At 49.3% G+C, this 19,152-nt stretch overlaps 1 protein-coding gene across 22 annotated transcripts in view; it reads right to left on the bottom strand.

The window, feature by feature from the left end:
- LOC135910907 (inversin-like) overlaps positions 1-19,152 on the bottom strand; it is a 686,529-nt gene that overhangs the window by 105,391 nt on the left and 561,986 nt on the right. The window lies entirely within an intron of this gene.

Below are 19,152 nucleotides of genomic sequence, written 5' to 3'. Positions count from 1 at the left end.
GACAATCGCACTTTCTCGCCCTATACGCCGACTAGGAACATCAACGCCGACAGTGCTCCACCAAGATCCAGCCGATCCCCGTCTCCGCAAGGTCGTAGGTCCCGTTCGCCTCTCGTTCACCGCTCTTCGTCCCCTTCTGCAACCGGTCGCTTCGCTTCGGGAAACTAGGCGGTGCAGCTCCCGGAGGTGAAGCTGCAACTCCGACCCGGCCCACAAATCCTCTATTGACCCTGCCTACATGTGGAAACCTGCTGGACATTGAAGTCGATGGCGTTCCTGTTAGATCTCTCGTTGATACAGGAGCGCAGCTTTCAGTTATGAGCGCTGCTCTCCGCCGCCGGCTCAAAAAGGTTCTGACCCCCGCCGTACCGTGCACCGTGCGAGTCGCCGATGGGAGTACGTCACCTGTCCTTGGAATGTGCACAGCACGTGTGACCATTGGGGGCCATTATACCGTTGTTCTATTTATCGTCCTTGAACACTGCCCACACGACCTAATTCTCGGCCTCGACTTCCTTTCGAAACACTCTGCCCAAATTGACTGCTCCGCAGGTGTTGTACAGTTGGACCTGCCGCTTCCTGCCGACGCAACCACTTGTGCTCCACACCGCTTATGTGCTGCTGAATTTGCAAGGCTGTCTCCACAGGCTGCTACAAATGTCCTGCTGACGCCCTGTCCTCCCGTACCTGATGGCGAGTACGTCCTGTCGCCGCTTACTGACGTGGTTTTGTCGCGTAATATTGCCCTACCGAGCACCTTAATTCGGATCCGCGAAAACTGCGCTCGCGTGCCCATCCTCAATTTTGGGTTCTCGTCACATGTTTTGCCACACGGTATCGCCATAGCGCATATCACTCCTTTGGAAGAATTTCAGATTTCTTTTTTGACCTCTGAATCCTTCCTCAGTACGAACGGACCTTTGTCATCCACTCCTTCGTACTCGACGCCTGCGGACGATGTTTCTAAGATGATCGCCCCCGACCTTCCTTCCGAGCAAACAACAGCTCTTCGTCATCTCCTGTCATCTTATCGGGACATCTTTGATTTGGACGACCGTCCACTTGGCCAGACATCTGTTGTCACGCATCGCATCAACACCGGTGACGCCAGCCCCATTCATAGGCGGCCATATCGTGTCTCGGCAACAGAAAGGGCCATCATACAGAAAGAAGTAGACAGGATGATGGACAAGGACATCATTGAACCCTCCAGTAGCCCGTGGGCATCACCGGTTGTCTTAGTAAAGAAAAAAGATAACTCGTGGCGCTTCTGCGTTGACTACCGTCACCTCAACCGGATAACAAAGAAGGATGTTTATCCCTTGCCTCGCATTGATGACGCTCTTGACTGCCTTCACGGATCCCAATACTTTTCATCAATTGACCTCCGCTCCGGCTATTGGCAGATTAGCGTCGATGAGATGGACCGCGAGAAAACCGCCTTTGTCACACCGGACGGTCTGTACCAATTTAAAGTCATGCCCTTTGGATTATGCAATGCGCCAGCTACATTCGAGCGCATGATGGACTCTCTCTTGCGCGGCTTGAAGTGGTCTACATGCCTGTGTTACCTCGACGATGTGATTGTGTTTTCGCCGAACTTTGAGAGCCACCTGCGGCGCCTCACAACCATACTCTCCGTGTTTCGCAGGGCTGGCCTTCAGCTAAACTCCTCCAAGTGCCATTTCGGTCGCCGTGAAATTAACATGCTTGGTCATCTCGTCAACGCCGCCGGAATCCAACCTGATCCACAGAAAGTTCACGCCGTGCGAAATTTTCCTGTACCTTGTTCAACGAACGATGTCCGTAGTTTTCTGGGCTTATGCTCTTATTTTCGGCGATTTGTGAAAAATTTTGCGGACATCGCTCACCCTCTCACTGACCTTCTTACGAAAGACGCCTCTTTCTCTTGGGGCCCGCTACAGGAGAAAGCCTTCTCTACCCTGATTGAGCGGCTTACCACTTCCCCGATTCTCTCCCACTTTGACCCTTCTGCGCCCACTGAAGTACGAACTGACGCGAGTGGTCATGGCATCGGCGCTGTCCTCGCTCAGCGTCAACAGGGCCAAGACCGTGTCATCGCTTACGCTAGCCGCCGCCTTTCCACGCCCGAGCGAAATTACTCCATTACTGAGAGAGAATGTCTCGCGCTCGTATGGGCGGTCGCGAAATTTCGCCCGTACCTTTTCGGTCGGAGCTTCTGCGTTGTCACCGACCATCACGCCCTCTGCTGGCTCTCCTCTTTGAAGGACCCAACTGGACGACTTGCACGTTGGGCATTGCGCCTACAAGAATATACATTTTCTATTATATATAAGTCAGGACGCCTGCATAAAGACGCTGACTGCCTGTCCCGCAATCCCGTGGATCAACCGGACGATACCGATGCAGACTCGGACATCAGTATTCTGTCCCTCTCCGGCTTCCTCCACATTGGCGACGAGCAGCGCAAGGATCCTGTTCTTCGAACACTTATGGAACGCCTAAGCTCCTCGCCCAATGACCCGTCCCTTCGGATGTTCACCTTGCGCGATGGAACTTTATACCGTCGTAGCGTTCGTCCTGACGGCCCGGAACTCCTCCTAGTCGTCCCCAAGCACCTTCGACTCACCGTGCTCCAGCAACTTCATGACGCTCCTACTGCTGGACATCTGGGCGTCACTCGTACTTACGACCACCTGCGGCGCCGCTTCTTCTGGCCTGGCATTTATCGCTCTGTGCGCCGTTATGTCGCTTCTTGCGACCTGTGTCAGCGCCGGAAGACGCCTGCTATGCCTCCCGCTGGTTTGCTTCAACCCATTGATATACCTACAGAGCCCTTCTTCCGTGTGGGCCTCGACCTCCTTGGTCCGTTTCCAATTTCCATCAAAGGAAACAAATGGATTGCTGTAGCAACCGATTATGCCACTAGATATGCCATCGCACGAGCCCTGCCAACCAGCTGCGCTACAGATGTCGCCGACTTCTTACTAAAAGACGTCATCCTGCACCACGGCGCCCCTCGCCAGTTGCTGACGGATCGCGGCCGCTACTTTCTATCGAAGGTCGTTGATGATCTGCTCCGCTCCTGTTCTACAGAACATCGGATTGCTACCGCGTACCACCCTCAAACGAACGGCCTCACCGAGCGACTCAACCGCACACTCACTGAAATGCTCGCCATGTACGTTTCCAACGATCACCGCGACTGGGACGTCGCTTTACCATACGTCACTTTCGCATACAACTCGTCCCGTCACGACACTGCCGGATTTTCACCATTTTTCCTTTTGTACGGCCGCGACCCCACCTTGCCTTTTGACACGTTGCTACCTTCCGCAGTACAGTCACCCAGCACTGCTTACGCTCGCGATGCTATTGACTTAGCCGCCCAGGCCCGAGATGTCGCCCGTCATCGCCTCACAGTCTCGCAAGCTTCTCAAAAGCGACGCTACGACCTTCGGCACCGAGACCACCATTTTTCACCTGGTTCCCTTGTCCTTCTCTGGACGCCTTCACGTCGTGTCGGCTTGTCGGAAAAATTACTGTCCCGTTTTTCTGGTCCGTACCAGATCTTACGCCAACTGTCCGACGTGACCTACGAGATCGCCCCACTCGGTCAGCCTTCCGTGCCTCCCAACTTAACCAGTGATGTTGTTCACGTCACCAGGCTCAAGCCCTATGTCCCCCCAATAAGTGAGGCTGTTTAACTTGCACCGGGACGGAGCTCCCCCACCGGGAGGGTGATGTTACGGTGAAGTGAAGGAAGACGTTGAATTGGACTAGAGAAAGACGAAGTCTGGCGGTTGCCTGAACGCCATATCCATCATTTGTAAATATAAGTTATTTTACACTCGTGGGCCTGCTTTCTTCCCGCAACAATATATCGTACATAAATACTATTAAAAACATATTATGCGTGAGAACGAATTATTATCAATTAATTACATAAAAGGGGTCAATAAGCAAATGCATTTGAGACAAACCATTCTAGGTGTAGTAGATTGTTAGTTCCTCACGGAAAGTCGTGTGGTCGGCGGAAGAAACAATACTGTCGGGCAGAGTGTTCCACAGCGCTATTGCATTTGGAAAAAAAGAATCCCTCATCGAAGACGTACGGCATTGAATGTGCGCGATTGGACAGCTGTGGTTGAGGCGGGGAGAGATTCTAGGCGAGGGTTGTAGTCGAGGGTGTCTGGCTATTGGGTGATAGTAGTAAGAGTGAAGCATGCAGAGACGCGAGATGATACGACGTGATTGGAGACTGGGAAGATCGAGTGTGCGGTTTAGTTCAGTTATGCTGGTTTTACTTGAGTAGTTTGACATGATAAAGCGTGCAGCACGATTCTGAATGGCTTCTAATTCGTAGGTGAGATATGCTTGCGAGGGGTGCCAGATAGATGATGCGTACTCCAGTTTCGGCCGAACGTATGTCTGATATGCAAGTTTTTTTATAGCGGGCGATGCAGATTTCAGATTGCGACGCAAGAAACCAAGTGTGCGCGAGGCGTTTGCGCATATTGTTTCAATGTGAGTAACCCATGATAATGATGATGTCAAGTGAACACCTAGATACTTATAGCAGTCTGTTCGTGGTATTGTAGTTGAGCTTATGTGGTACGCGTAGTTTGTGGCGCTGCGCTTACGTGAAAAGGACATACATTGGCACTTATTAAGGTTAAGAGGCATGAACCCTTTTTCACACCATGAAACGATAGTGTCTATGTCTTCTTGTAAGTCAATGGAATCACCAGGGTTATGGATGGCGTTGTAGATGACGCAGTCATCAGCAAAAAGACGCAGTCTAGTTTTTGTGTTACATGGCAGGTCATTGACATAGATTAAAAATAACAGCGGGGATAAGCCTGCTCCCTGGGGGACACCGGATGTAACATCAGAAATGTGTGAGTCATGAGAGTTAGCGGATGTGTATTGTACGCGTCCTTTTAAGAAATGTGCGATCCAAGGAATCAGTGATGGGGGGATTCCAAGAGTAGATAATTTGGCAAGTAGGTGATTGTGAGGGACGCGGTCGAAGGCCTTCGAAAAGTCTAAGAAGATGGCGTCAATTTGTAGGTGATTGTCCATGTGTTGTAAGATTTCATCGGTGAATTCAGAGAGCTGAGTTTCGCAGGATAATAGTTTTCTAAAACCATGCTGATATGAATAGAAGAAGTTAATTGATTCAAGGTAGTGCATTAGATTGGTTGCTATGATATGTTCCAGCAGTTTAGAGGGGATACTGGTTAGAGAAATTGGACGATAGTTACATGCTTTTGTTTGATCACCAGATTTATGGACGGGAATGATTTGAGCCTTTTTCCAATCGTGGGGAACTTCACCAGTACTGATTGATTGTTGGAAAAGTAAGCTAAGTATTGCGCTTGACAGGGAACTGGTGTTCTTAAGTAATTTGCTGCTGATTTGATCGCAACCAGCCGAGGAGGATAATTTTAGATCCTGTATTAGCCCAGCTATTCCATCAGCGTTGATCTGGATATCGGGCATTGTGGACAGCGAGTGGCATGGTAATTCGTCAGAACTGAAGTTTATAGCAGGAGAAAATACTGATGTGAAGAGATTGTTAAGAGCTGTAGCACATTTTCAGTGTCAATTAGTACATTGTCGTCGTCTGATAGTTGTAACTGAGTTTGGCGCTTAGGCGGGGAGATAATCTGGAAGAATTTACGAGGGTTGGACTGAAGGATTGATAAGAGGTCAGTTGAAAAAAATTTGTTTTTGGAGGCTTTCAATTCCTTGATGTATTTTTTGACGCTTAGTTCGTACCTTTCCCAAGCTCTGTGGTTATTAGTTAACTTTGCTTTCCGATAATGGCGTTTTTTCTTATTATGTAGACGTTTTAGGTGCTGCGTAAACCACTGGTTATTTTTGTCGGTGTTTATAAGGATAGTAGGGATATATATGTTTTTTAAGTTTAGCATAGTGTTTTTATATAATTCCCAATTGGCGTTGACCGAGCGAGCAGAGTATGACTGTCGAAAATCTTCGTAGAAGAGTGCAAGTTCGCGGTTAAATGCGTCGAAGTTAGCTTTCTTGTAATCAGTGATTAATTTTTGCGTTGGGGCTTTCTTTTTTAATGGCAATGAAATGCCGATATGAAGTACGTTGTGGTCGCTAATGCCAGGGAGCGAAGTAAAATTTTTTATGTTTTCCGGGCTAGATGTTAATAAGAGATCCAGGGTGTTGTCGCCCCTAGTTGGGCATGTTATTGCTTGGTGGAGGTTAAAGTCTAGTGTTAATTCAAGAAACTGTTTGGGCTCACTACAGGGTGTTCTGTTGGGTACTGAAAGTAGTGGCCAATTGATGCTGGGATGATTAAAGTCTCCAAAAAGGAAGATAGGTGTAGCGGGCATATCTTTTTTTATTTGTTCTAAAGAGAGGCGTAAGAAATTGCAAAATGAGGGGTTACTATCTGGTGGACGGTAACAGATTCCAAACACTATTTTGCCAATTGTACTGTGCAGGCTTACCCATGTTAGTTCGATGTTGTCGTCGTGATTTATCAGGGATGACGGTAAGCTGTTTTTAACGGCGATTAGTACACCTCCCCCTCGCCTATCATGCCGATCGCGTCGGTAAACTGTTAAGTTAGGGTAGGATGGAAAAACTTCGTGGTCGCCGACGTCCTTATTTAACCACGTTTCCGTTAGTAAAATCATATCGGCTGTGGTGTCGTCTATGAAGCTTTCGAGTTTGTCACGTGTTGGAATTATACTGCGGATGTTAGTGAAAACTACGCTTATGTTAAGAAATGAATCAGGGCGGTTTTTGAATGAAGCAGGCACGGAATTTGTTGTTTGTCACTGCGGCTGGTCACATAAGGTATCAGTCGGAGCTGGCATTTGATTGCTGTTAGGTGTTGTGGTATGTTCCATGACTGTATCGGATGTAGTATCATAAAAATAGCATCTGCTGCCTACATGCAGCTTGTCCAGGCTGAGCTTAAACGCGCATTTTTGGGGCTTGATAAATTTTAACAATTTTGAGCGTGCAAGGCACGTACTTGGGGCAAAATCTTCTCTGACGGCAAAACATGTACCTTTTAGCTTACGCCCACATGCCATTATGTTTTCTTTCGTCTTGAAGTGGGCCAGTTTTACTACTATAGGGCGTTTTTTTGTTTCAGAGAATCTTCCAAGTCGGTGTGCACGCTCAATATCGCTGGCGTTCAATGTTAAACCAAGATTATTTTTGCATAGGTCTAGAATTTTGTTCTCTGAATCACTCCAAGGTTCTTTATCGGAATCCTCAATGCCAAAGAAGAGCAGGTTGGCTCGCCGCATACGGTTGTTGGCGTCAATGTTCGCGGCTTTCAGGGTAGTGATGTCGTGCTGTAGTCGGCCGATAATGTTAACAGTGGTTGAGGTGGTTGGACCTTGTTGGTCTGAATCTGAGAGGTTTGAGCGGCTCATAATTTCAGCTATAAGTTTGTCTTGGGTAGTTTGGGTTGTTTTGATTTGCTCAAGCTCTACACGAATTGCGGCTTGAACACTTTCTAATCGTTTGATAGCGTCGAGGATAGGCAGGAGTTCAGCAGTACGGGATGGACCGGGGTTAACCTCAACGTCACCGGATAATAACAACATAATATCACACAGAAAATCGAAGGCAAACGCATCGCGACAAAACAACACCACACTGCGACACTTCAAGTCGTAGGGGAACGACACCGCCACTATACATCTATCATCACTTCTGAATTCCTTAGAATGGGTTCGATAACAAACCTGGAAGGTTAGGAGCGTTGTGAACACCGTTGTTCTGGCGGTGTTGTGCCCCGTGTAGTCGGCGATTCCTTGCTGTTTATATTGAGCGCGATGTGGTCCCGTGGTTGCTGACGTCGGAGAGTTCCAAGGTTGCCAGGTGGTGTGCCGGGCTCGTGCTGGAAACAGGCGGCTGATGCCATTAGGCTTGATAGGAGGCAGTGGGGTTGGCGGAGAACTTGTTTCGTGCAGGTAGGCGGTTCCAGGCGGGCTTTCGGTGGTCAGGGAAGGGCATACGGGTCCAGGTATCAGGTACGTCAGTACCTGGAAGGTTAGGAGCGTTGTGAACACCGTTGTTCTGGCGGTGTTGTGCCCCGTGTAGTCGGCGATTCCTTGCTGTTTATATTGAGCGCGATGTGGTCCCGTGGTTGCTGACGTCGGAGAGTTCCAAGGTTGCCAGGTGGTGTGCCGGGCTCGTGCTGGAAACAGGCGGCTGATGCCATTAGGCTTGATAGGAGGCAGTGGGGTTGGCGGAGAACTTGTTTCGTGCAGGTAGGCGGTTCCAGGCGGGCTTTCGGTGGTCAGGGAAGGGCATACGGGTCCAGGTATCAGGTACGTCAGTACCTGGAAGGTTAGGAGCGTTGTGAACACCGTTGTTCTGGCGGTATTGTGCCCCGTGTAGTCGGCGATTCCTTGCTGTTTATATTGAGCGCGATGTGGTCCCGTGGTTGCTGACGTCGGAGAGTTCCAAGGTTGCCAGGTGGTGTGCCGGGCTCGTGCTGGAAACAGGCGGCTGATGCCATTAGGCTTGATAGGAGGCAGTGGGGTTGGCGGAGAACTTGTTTCGTGCAGGTAGGCGGTTCCAGGCGGGCTTTCGGTGGTCAGGGAAGGGCATACGGGTCCAGGTATCAGGTACGTCAGTACCTGGAAGGTTAGGAGCGTTGTGAACATCGTTGTTCTGGCGGTGTTGTGCCCCCTGGCGGTGTTGTGCCCTGATTCTGATTATGAGGCACGCCGTAGCGGGGGACTCCGGAAATTTCGACCACCTGGGGTTCTTTAACGTGCACCTAAATCTAACTACACGGGTGTTTTCGCATTTCGCCCCCACCGAAACGCGGCCGCCATGGCCGGGATTCGATCCCGCGACCTCGTGATCAGCAGCCTAACAGCATAGCCACTGAGCAACCACGGCGGGTTTGAGGACGGATGTCGTGTGGCTACTCGCTGCCTTCGAAGTTCGTCGTAACTCTGACACAGTGCAATGACGACAGACACTGTGGTCGGGTTTCGGGCGACCAACATTTGAAAGGCGTTGTCCTCAATTCCCTTGAGGATATGCCTGATCTTGTCGGCTTCTGGCATCGTTGCGTCAATCGATGTAGGTTGTGAAATTTGCACCTGGTTGCTGGGCGCGTCCACACAGGCGTTGTTCGGCCTGGAGTTCCGTCGGTATGTCGGATTCGTGGTTACGATACCACAAATGTGCAATGTTGCTCAAGTAGAAAATTACACTGTTGAGCTTTGCCGTATCGTCCCAGTGGTTGTGCGAGCTGACTCTGTCGCACGAGGCGAGCCAGTTCTCGACGTCCTGATCACCGGTACCCGCAAAAATAGCAGGATCCCACTGACGCTGCACGCCAGGACAGATGACAGTTGGTACCGTGACTGCAGCTTGTTGAGTTGGATCATCAGGCATGGTTGGAGAAGGCTGGGCAGGATCGTCCGGCATGGGCCGAGATGGTTGAAGGGTTCGGCTTCGAAGTTCCAGCGTTGGCGGAGTCGTACCCCGCACTCTCGACCAAATAAAATGTCAAGGTGTTTATTGACAGGATAAGTAAGGAGGGAAAGGTGGAACTCGGTGCGGTAGGCAAAACCCTGCGGGCAGTCAGAAGCGGCCCCGAGCTTAAAGCGCTGGTGATGCGCCAGACTAACGCACTTGTAACAATATTCAAGCGCCACGACAAACTATTGTTATCAACGGGTCACAAGAAGAAAGAACGAAAACGAAATGGGGGATGGCATAGCCGTACCGCGAAAACTATAATGGCGGGAAGCCAGTTCTTCACACCACCTTCCTCCACCTGGCTTCTGACTGTGTTGACTCGTTTTAACTGTTTACCTCGGCTCCCTGCGCGCTGCGATCGCGTGTTGCTAGCAAGCTGTGGCTGTCGGCGTTCAAGAATAACAACTGCAAACAAGGGCTACGGGCGGCAAGTGACATGCGAGCACCGCCGAGGCATCGCTTTGGTGGCCCCAAAAGGTGCCTTTTAAAAAAATGCGGGAAGGTTGCCACGCCAGCACCTCAGCTTGAGATATCCAGAAGAAACGCCGGAGCGAGATTGCCACAAGCGTCTCGCCAGGCACATCCCACTAGCTTACATGAGAAAACCGCATGTCCGTCAGCCTAGCTTGCTTTACGCGAAGCTTCCGACATCCTTCTCCAAGGCATACAGGTGCTCCACGTAGTGAAGTGGATGGTCCCTCGTGCAAACAAGCCCATGAGGGACTGACTCATCTACAGGACCTCCCACGGGGACAATGTTGAGGCAGCCTGTCCTGCTGCGTCAGCGATGGCGTCGCGGCCGTCACTGTCGCTATCCGATGCAAGCACGTTCGAGACGACCACTTCATCGGTTAGAAGCACTTTCCAAATCCCTAGCAGTGCACTTTCTTTTCACCGGCAACGTCGTGCACGGGCGATGATCAGCAGGCGGATCGGCCTTGTTCTCTCAAACGAGGCTGAGAAACTACGTGGCCAGGAACGACTTCGACGCAACGAACAAAGACAAGCACGAGCGACTTAATCAGTTAGTATAATCGCGCAGAATAAGGGTCGAGCCCCGCCCAGCGTGCGACCTGCGAACAGCACCGACAGCGTTGTCAGAGCAGTTGGGGCCGTCCATTCGTGTTTCGGAGGGTGGCACAGCGCAGAGCTACAGGGGCAGTCATTCGTGTTCGGAGGGGTGGAAGGGCGACTGCAGAGATGCGCGCGAGGCTGGCGTGCATATCTCATGGAGATAAGTGCGCGGCGCAGTTGCGGTGACGGTTGATCGTGCAGCGGCTGGCATTTCATTTTTTCTTCGTTTCTTTCTAGGGATTTCGCATTCCATTACCTTTCGGCATGGACACCCACCAGCCAGACTTCCTCGTTATAACCGATAATGCGGCATGGGGGCATTGTAGTAAGCGGGTGATTTCTACATAGAAAACACACACAAAAGTTGACAGTGCAACAGCTTTTAATTTTTATAACCGATATATTGTTATAGCCGGTATCCTTAGAAGTGTGTTCTATTACATATAATGTATTATTATTATGCTTCATATTCTTATCTGTCAATACTCATCATTACCGTTTTGGGGCCTGGTGAGGAGGCTCTCACTCGGGAGAATAAAGAAGTCTGACTGCCTAAACCTTGTCTCACAAGTGCTGGAATGTGCTGTCCGGTTCACTCGTCCTATCGCTCCCGCTCTCTGTCCAGCTTCACCTACGCTACACCCCTGGAACTCCGCTCGAATCACCACCTCTACGAACTGCACCCGACCATGTCCCAAGACCAGCAGGCCAATACCGCGATATCCACCTTGCCTGCTCCAGCGGGAACCCCTTCTTGGAAGGTCACCACCCCTCAGTAGGATCCACCGATGTTTGCTGGACTTCCAGGTGAGGACATTGAAGACTGATTGGAGCTATACGAGCGCGTGACTGACTTTAACCACTGGAACGAATCTGCTAAACTTTCTCACGTCGCCTTCTGCCTAACCGGCGTCGTAAAATCTCGCTTTAACAATTATGAGCTCAATTTTGGCAACTGGAGCACCTTTAAACACTACCCACGGCAGATTTTCGCGAACTCGTCTGTCCGCTCCGATATCGCCAAGAAGAAGCTTGCTGAGTGTGTTCCGCATTCGGGCGAGTCGTACACTTCGTATATAGAGGACGTCCATGCCTTGTGCCGCCGCGTGAACACCTCGATGGCAGAGCGTGACCGCGGACGCCACCTGCTCAAGGGTATTCGGAATGTAGCACCCAATGCTCTTGTAATGCTGAACACCACTACCGTCGCAGACATCATCAGTACGTGTCAGCGCCTCGATGAGCTTTATATGATCCGCTTACACCCTGACACGTCTGATTTAAAGGTGTCCAGCGACAGCGACCTACGTGCCTTGATTCGCTTCATAATCCGTGAGGAACTGCACGCCCAAGCTTCGTCAACCCCTCCTGAGGTCCATATGGAGCCTCCTGGTGGCGGCCTACGCCATATCGTGAGAGAAGAGATGGCTGCCGTCACCTGCCCGCAAGTCCCGAGCCCGCACCCTATCCCCACGCCAACTTACGCTCGGGTTCCCTCTACAGTTCCACTCTCCCAGCAGCCAATACAACAGGCACCTGCACAGCACGGGTCCCTGAATCCTACATCTACAATACCACCACCTCTTCCGTCTTACAACGCATGGAGCCAACCTCCACCCGTTTGCTACCATTGCGGCATTCGTGGCCACATTTCAAGGTTTTGCCGACGCCGTCAGCAAGATGAAAGACGTGGCTATGACGTATTTGAAAGGAATTAGTTTTCTGGACTTGTACCACAACGTCAGTGTTCTTACTGCGATTATTATCCACGACGTTCCCTATCTCCGCAGGAGTTCAACGCTGCCAGTTCATTGCCTTTCCCGCGTCGTCACTCTTCATCAGCGATGCGGCGCTCCACTTCCCCTCTTCGACCGGCTACTTCGTCCTCCGATCACCGCCCAGAAAACTAAATGGTGCAGCATCAGGAGGGAAAGCTGCATCCTCTGGACAACGTGAAACTCCTCCGGAGCGCCCATGAAATGTACTTTTGGTGTGCATTGAAGGTATCCAAACCGAAGCCTTGGTTGACGCAGGTGAATCGCCTTCCCTTATTAGTACTGACCTGTGTTCTCGATCGCGAAACGAAGACAACGTATAATGGCCCTCCGCTTCGTTGTGCTAATGTAGTTCTTCTTCGGCCTTCGGGTGTCTGCAATGCGCGTGTTTTCATTGGTTGCATCCTTCCACACATTCAGTTTGTCGTGCTGTCTTCGTGTACCTACGCGATGATATTGGGATGGGACTTCCTGTCCTCCGCCTCGGCTTTCATTTCTTGCCATCAGATAACTATTCATATTACGGGCACTGAATCTTCGTCCGCTGTCGATGCTCACAGTCTAAGTTTGGTCACGTCTACCGACTGTTTCATTCCCATGGGCAATGAGCATATTCTAGCACTGACTTCCGACACTATTGTTAATGTGGCAGGGCGACGGCAGAGATGCGCGCGAGGCTGGCGTGCATCTCTTATGGAGATAAGCGGCAGTTGGGGTCAGGAGCGTAGACGGGAGGGGGGGGGGGCTCATGGGGCTTCAGCCCTCTCTCCCCCTGAAATGTTTTCGTGCTGTCACGTGCCGCTGACCAAAAGAACCCCCGGCGCCGGAAATCATGCTCGCTTTTGTCTAGAACGGCCTTTTCATGCTCGGAAAGACATTTTAAAGCGAACATTGCGAAATCAGGCTGTATTTTGCGGCAACGCCCAAGCACCGGGGGCCACATATCGTAACGCAAGGAGCTTGCGAAATGAGGCTGTATTTTGCGCTAACGCCTATGCACCGGGGGCCACATATCGTAACGCAAGGAGCTTCATCCGAGCACGAAGCTTCAAAGGCTGTTGGATGGCGAGTGGGCTCGTCGCAGCATCTTGCGGAGGCCGCGAAATCTAGGGAACGCTTGGATTTCAATTCTGGAAGTTTGTGGGTATAAAGTTCTCATAAACTTTTGATGCGAAAGGTGCATTGACATTTCCAAAGTCGTGCTTCAGATTTTTAATGCAGAAACCACGTGGTTTTAATGTTGTTAAAAACATGTGACGCCAAAGGTGCATTGACTTTTCTAAAGACATACATCGCACCATACTACGAGAGAAGCCCAATCAACACACTATCAGACAAGTTGACAAAGCACGCAGCGAGGTCCGATGAGACGAAGCGTTGTGGTGGTTTATTTGTGCCGTAATATCACAGAAAAGAATATCCACCTCTTTTATCTTGCACCAAAGCATCCATGTCAAGACACTAAAGCCAGCAAAGGTAACTATGTTCTTATTTATTTTTCTACTTGGACTTCTATTCGCGAGGACACATTGAGCCTCCTTTTTTTTGTTTTCGCTACTTGCGGGCTGCCGAACCAGCCAGAGCACATGTGTTTTTCTCGGGCTGCATCGACCACCGCGCGGCGTACTTCGATGCGCGTTTGTTTTTCTCTGGCCGAGTGGATTTTCGCCTGGCAGAGTTTTGGACGCTTTCTCGCTAGCAGACGAGAAAAATAAACAATGCATGGTCGCTCGCCGCCATCATTACGCGGACTCGACGGATTGCAACGTGTTCACTTGAGCACAGCCTCTCCGGAAAAGTTTGTGTCGCCGGTGTAGGATACAGAGCTGTATGCGTATGGGCCATGCATCTCACGTTTTCTTCGATATTCCTTCGGTAGCCACACTAGGTGCCCAAAGTAGGCATTCGACTTCAGCCAACACGTTTTCCTTTGCGTTATTTCATTTCGGCGCCCCCCGTGCCACAAAAGAAAAAAAAAAGACTCTCGCGGCGCAGCGAATTGCCGCATGGTGAAAGTTCGATTTTATTACTTCTTTTGCGGAAAGTAATGGGCCACGGGACGCTTTAGTTGCCGGATACTCTTATTATATTATTGCGAAAGCAGTTATATGGACACTCCAGGCGCATTCCTGCCGTCGCCCTCATGTTCCGTATAAAGTCCAAGGGCGATAACATCGTTACCGCGCGCCGCATGCTGTAAGTGTGAGTGAAAGCGTAAGGGGGGGGAGGCATGGGTGAGCCGAAGATGGTTGCTCAGTCTTGTGTGCTCAAGGGAGAAAAGCGGGTAGGAAGCGCGCCGCCTTCCGTCGCGCGCCATACATCGGGGGAGTTTGCTGGGCCAGCAGTCTGTGGTTGCTCAACATGTTTATTTGCCTTGTTTGACGCATCACATATAGTGACTTTTTCTTATATACGTAGATATATTGCTTATACGTATATTTCATTATCTTGTTGTGACGTTTTGTGTACATGTGCAGTGAACTTTGTTTCCAGTGACACGTTTTTGCCCTTTATCAAGCTGTATCTTCCCATTTGTGTATTTCATTGTATCTTCGCATTGCTAATGAACGAGGGCGAGTCAAATGAAAGTGAGTCCACCTACCCCGCGCAGTAATGGTTCGGTTCATTATCTGCGAGGCATGCACGTGGCACAGAGACACCTCTTATTTACAAAAGGGACACGCAGGTGTGAGGATCAAGGTTCTTTAATGCTCGCATACACTGGGTTGAACATGGTTGTGCGACATAATGGAAACTGCAAAAGTTGAACAGCGTGGTCTCGTGAGGTTTTTGACAGATGAAGATGTTTCCCAAAATCAAATTAGTCGCCGTATGGCTGCCGTGTACGTTGAACATTGCATTTCATTGGCCACTGTGAAGCGTTGGAGCAAACTGGTCAAAAAAGGACGTTAAAGTTGCAAAGACGATCCAAGACCGGGCCGATGCCACCGAGCAAGTACCCCCCAAAAAATTGCAAAGGTTCATTAGACAAGAACAGAGGATAAGCATCGATGAATTGGCAGGGCGTGTGAATATCAATCACGGTTAAGGTAACACCACAATTCATGAACATCTCGGTTTTCAGCTCTTGTGTGCGAAATGGATGCTCAAGATTTTGAACCGCCACCAGAAGACGAAGAAGTTCGGTGCTGCCTTGATTCATCTAATCCGGTATCACGATGAGGGTGAGGAATTTTTTACTGCACTTGTGACTGGGGACGAATCATGGTGCCACTACTATGAGTCTGAAACACGACGGCGAAGCTTACAGTGGAAACATTTGAATTCACCAGCCTCAAGAAAAGCAAAGGCCGTCATTTCTGCTGGAAAGGTGTTTATTTTTTTTTCGGTCGTCAAGAGACATTATTAATCGAATTCGCTAAGCCTGGAAAGACAATAAATTGTTTCCGACATTGTAAAATGCCGATACTGCGTGTCGCAATCAAGTAGAAACGACGTGGAAAATTGAGGAATGGGGTCATCTTGCTCCACGACAATGCCCGTCCCTGCGTCGCTGATGAGGCTAATACAAAACTGGCAAAGTTCAAGTGGGAAACGCTGCAACATCCGCTATATAGCCCAGACCTGTCGTCTTGCGACTTCCCGATTTTGAAGCATTTGAAAAAACAGCTCAAGGAAACCAGATTAGTGTCGGACGATGACATAAAGAGTGAGCTACAGACTTTTTGAAGTAGCAACTCAAGGAGTTCTATGAGACGGGAATCACGCGACTCGTTAGTCAGTGGGACAAATGTCTAAATGCTCATGGAGACTACATTTAAATAAAGTGTCCCGTTTGTCATATATTCGCATTGGCTCAGTTTCATTTGATCGCCCTATTATATTTTGCAGAACTCCCATCAGGCTTTACCCCCGCAACTAAGCAATCGATTCCTCCATGGTGTTTGGCTCGACCTGCAGTGCACCTCACCATACCAAGAATAAGGAAAACAATCTGAGCTGTCATCACCTGCTCTTAAACAACTAACTCTGCTCCGTTTGCACGAGAGGTACGCCGACCACGTACATATTCATACTGGAATTAGTAAAGGCAAGGCGCAGAAGAACAGGACTCAAGAAGAACACACACGACAGGACCGGCGCGACCCACAACTAAGTTTATTTCCCCAACAAGCCTGCCTTATGTAGGTTCCTCAAGCCGAGTCACACATGAAACTTTAGAAGTAAAATACAGCAATCTATCGACCGGCTATCTTCCTTTTATTTAACTAGTTTTTATTTTGTTGACGATTTTCTAATGGCTCTTAAGTTTTTGTTGCGTTCTTTTTTCACGCAGGCACCGTTCTTTAGACCCTTTATCGTTCAAATGTTCTGTCCATTTCATTGTTTCTGACATGGTTCATTTTCCGCGCGGTCACATGTTTTATCAATTATTTAGGTGAGTGACTATTAGAGATTTCAGTTTTGACGCAGACGCTGTACTTAGACGCCTTTATTAATGTTTTTTTCCGTGTTATTCGTTGGTCATTATTACCATAGTTTTGCGGGTTCTATCACTGAGTGGGCCTTAGGCGTTTGAAGTGTGTGTTACGTTGTGGATAGTTTGATAGTGAAGCGTAGACGGTACTTTTTATGTCTCGTTTTTTCTCCCCGTTGGCTTGGAAAAGACTTTGCTCGATGAATTGCTTCTGGTGCTGCTTCACGTGTGGTTCTTGTTTGCTCATCTGATATTTTGTGCCAGATATGATTCCTGAGTGTTCGATAGATTGCTGTATTTTACTTCTAAAGTTTCGTGTGTGGCTCGGCTTGATTAACCTACATAAGGTAGTCTTGTTGCGGAAATAAAATAGTTGTGAGTGTCGCCGGTCCTGTCGTGTGTTCTTGAGTCCTGTCCTCCTGCGCCTTGCCTTCACTAATTCAAGCACGAACCAACTAGCCCAAGCAAGAGTTTTACTTGAGCATATTTATACTGATCGATCGGCAACTCTCTAGTCTTCCTCTGGAGCTGTGGTTTCCCCAGCGAAAGCCACCACCATCAGTTTCAAGACATGTCACCCAACGACACCGGTAGCTGCGGAACTTGCAATTCTTCGCGCTGCGCTTCGTCTCGTCAGCCAAGAATTACCTCAAAGATTGTCAATGTTCAGTGACCCGAAGGCAGCACTGCCGTCTTTCCTATGAGCCCTGCGGCGTGGACCATACGAACAACTGCTATTCGAGATTAGAGAACTAATCTATACCTTGACTGAGAAAGGACACCACGTGACTATTCAGTGGCTTCCAAGTCACTGCGGCGTCATAGGGAACGAACACGCCGATAGCGCTGCTCGGTAGGCTCTTCAAGGCGACGAAGAGGAGCCGATACCATTATCAAGGACAGATGCCGCTAGGAAACTTCGAATGCTCAGCCGTGATATGACGTTCTCCTTGTGGAATGCAGGAAGTTTTCAAAACAACCGGCTCCACAACCTAGACTCTTCTCTACGCCTTTGCATACCAGCTAGACTCTGCCGCCGCGAAGCTACTCTGCTTTGTCGAATAGGGCTAGGGGTGGCGTTCACTAAGTCTTTTGCTTTCCGAATCGGATGGGGCGACGACACCTCATGTGGTGACTCTGGTAACGAGGAGACTCTTCAACACCTCTGTGACCGTCCTCGCTATAATTTACAGAGACGATTGCTCGCAAACGCGATAGCACGCTTTGACCGAAGACCTCTAACAGAGGAACTTATTTTGAAATGCCGCCATCACAAGGCCATCGCAGCAGAGGGCGACGGGGGCACTTTTGTAGTTTTTAAGGGTAACAGAATTGGACAAGCAGCTGTAGCATGAAAAGATGTTCACAGTGCTGAAAGTGCGACTGTCCTGTGCGGTGATAGAATGCGTCGACAGTGACCGACTGTGATTGTACGTCTATGCTCCTTTCGTTCTTCTTCTCTGCTTCGTTATCACTTTACTTGCCCTTCCCCTCTTTCCCCAGCTTAGGATAGCAAACCAGATCTTCCCCTCTGGTTACCCTACCTGCCTTTCTCCTTTCCTCTGTCTCTCTGCTTTTTATATGTGCTCTCTGTTGCGACTATAATTATAACAGTGTCCTGTTATAATAACAGGACACGACCGGTGACAGCTGCTCCTGCGCAATACATTCTAACGAAGGAGAGCGTCACTGAGATTTTCCCCTGGTCGTTCCATATGTACAAAAATGCAAACGAAGTTCTTGAATGACACACACACACACACACACACACACACACACACACACACACACACACACACACACACACACACACACACACACACACACACACACACACACACTCACACACACAAACACACACACACAGAGAGAGAGAGAGGCAGGGAGGCTAAGAAAGTTTTATAAACATATTTGTCCTCAACTTGTTCATTTCATGGCCTTCACATTTTTTATTGCAGCGAAATGCATTGCTTTGCTGGTTTGAAATTGATACATTTCTGAAGTTCATGTGGTATTTGCGTTACTTGCTAAATATACAGAAAACATAGAAGTATTGATATTAATTATTTCGGGCACAATGTTTGAGACATACGAGTACATTCTTTTATGAAAAAGTACACATTTTACTTGTCTTGACAGTGCGTAGCGTTCAAGAATACGTTTGCAGCATCTTTGGAAATGGCAACGCTGTTATTAATAATGTTTAATGTATTTGATCCCTCGACAATTTCTATAAGGAGGAGGTCGAGCTCCAAAGTGAGCCTCCCCGAACGAAATTTCTGGCTACGCCACTGGTTGGGGTGGTGGGTGATCGCCGAGTGGTCACTGCATTTTGGTGGGCTTAGCATTACTCCTTGTCTGTTGCGGTTTCAGGACGGT

This window comes from Dermacentor albipictus, chromosome 2, assembly GCF_038994185.2.
Source record: "Dermacentor albipictus isolate Rhodes 1998 colony chromosome 2, USDA_Dalb.pri_finalv2, whole genome shotgun sequence".
Classification (NCBI taxonomy): Eukaryota; Metazoa; Arthropoda; class Arachnida; order Ixodida; family Ixodidae; genus Dermacentor; species Dermacentor albipictus.
This window is presented reverse-complemented; position numbering and strand designations above follow the sequence as displayed.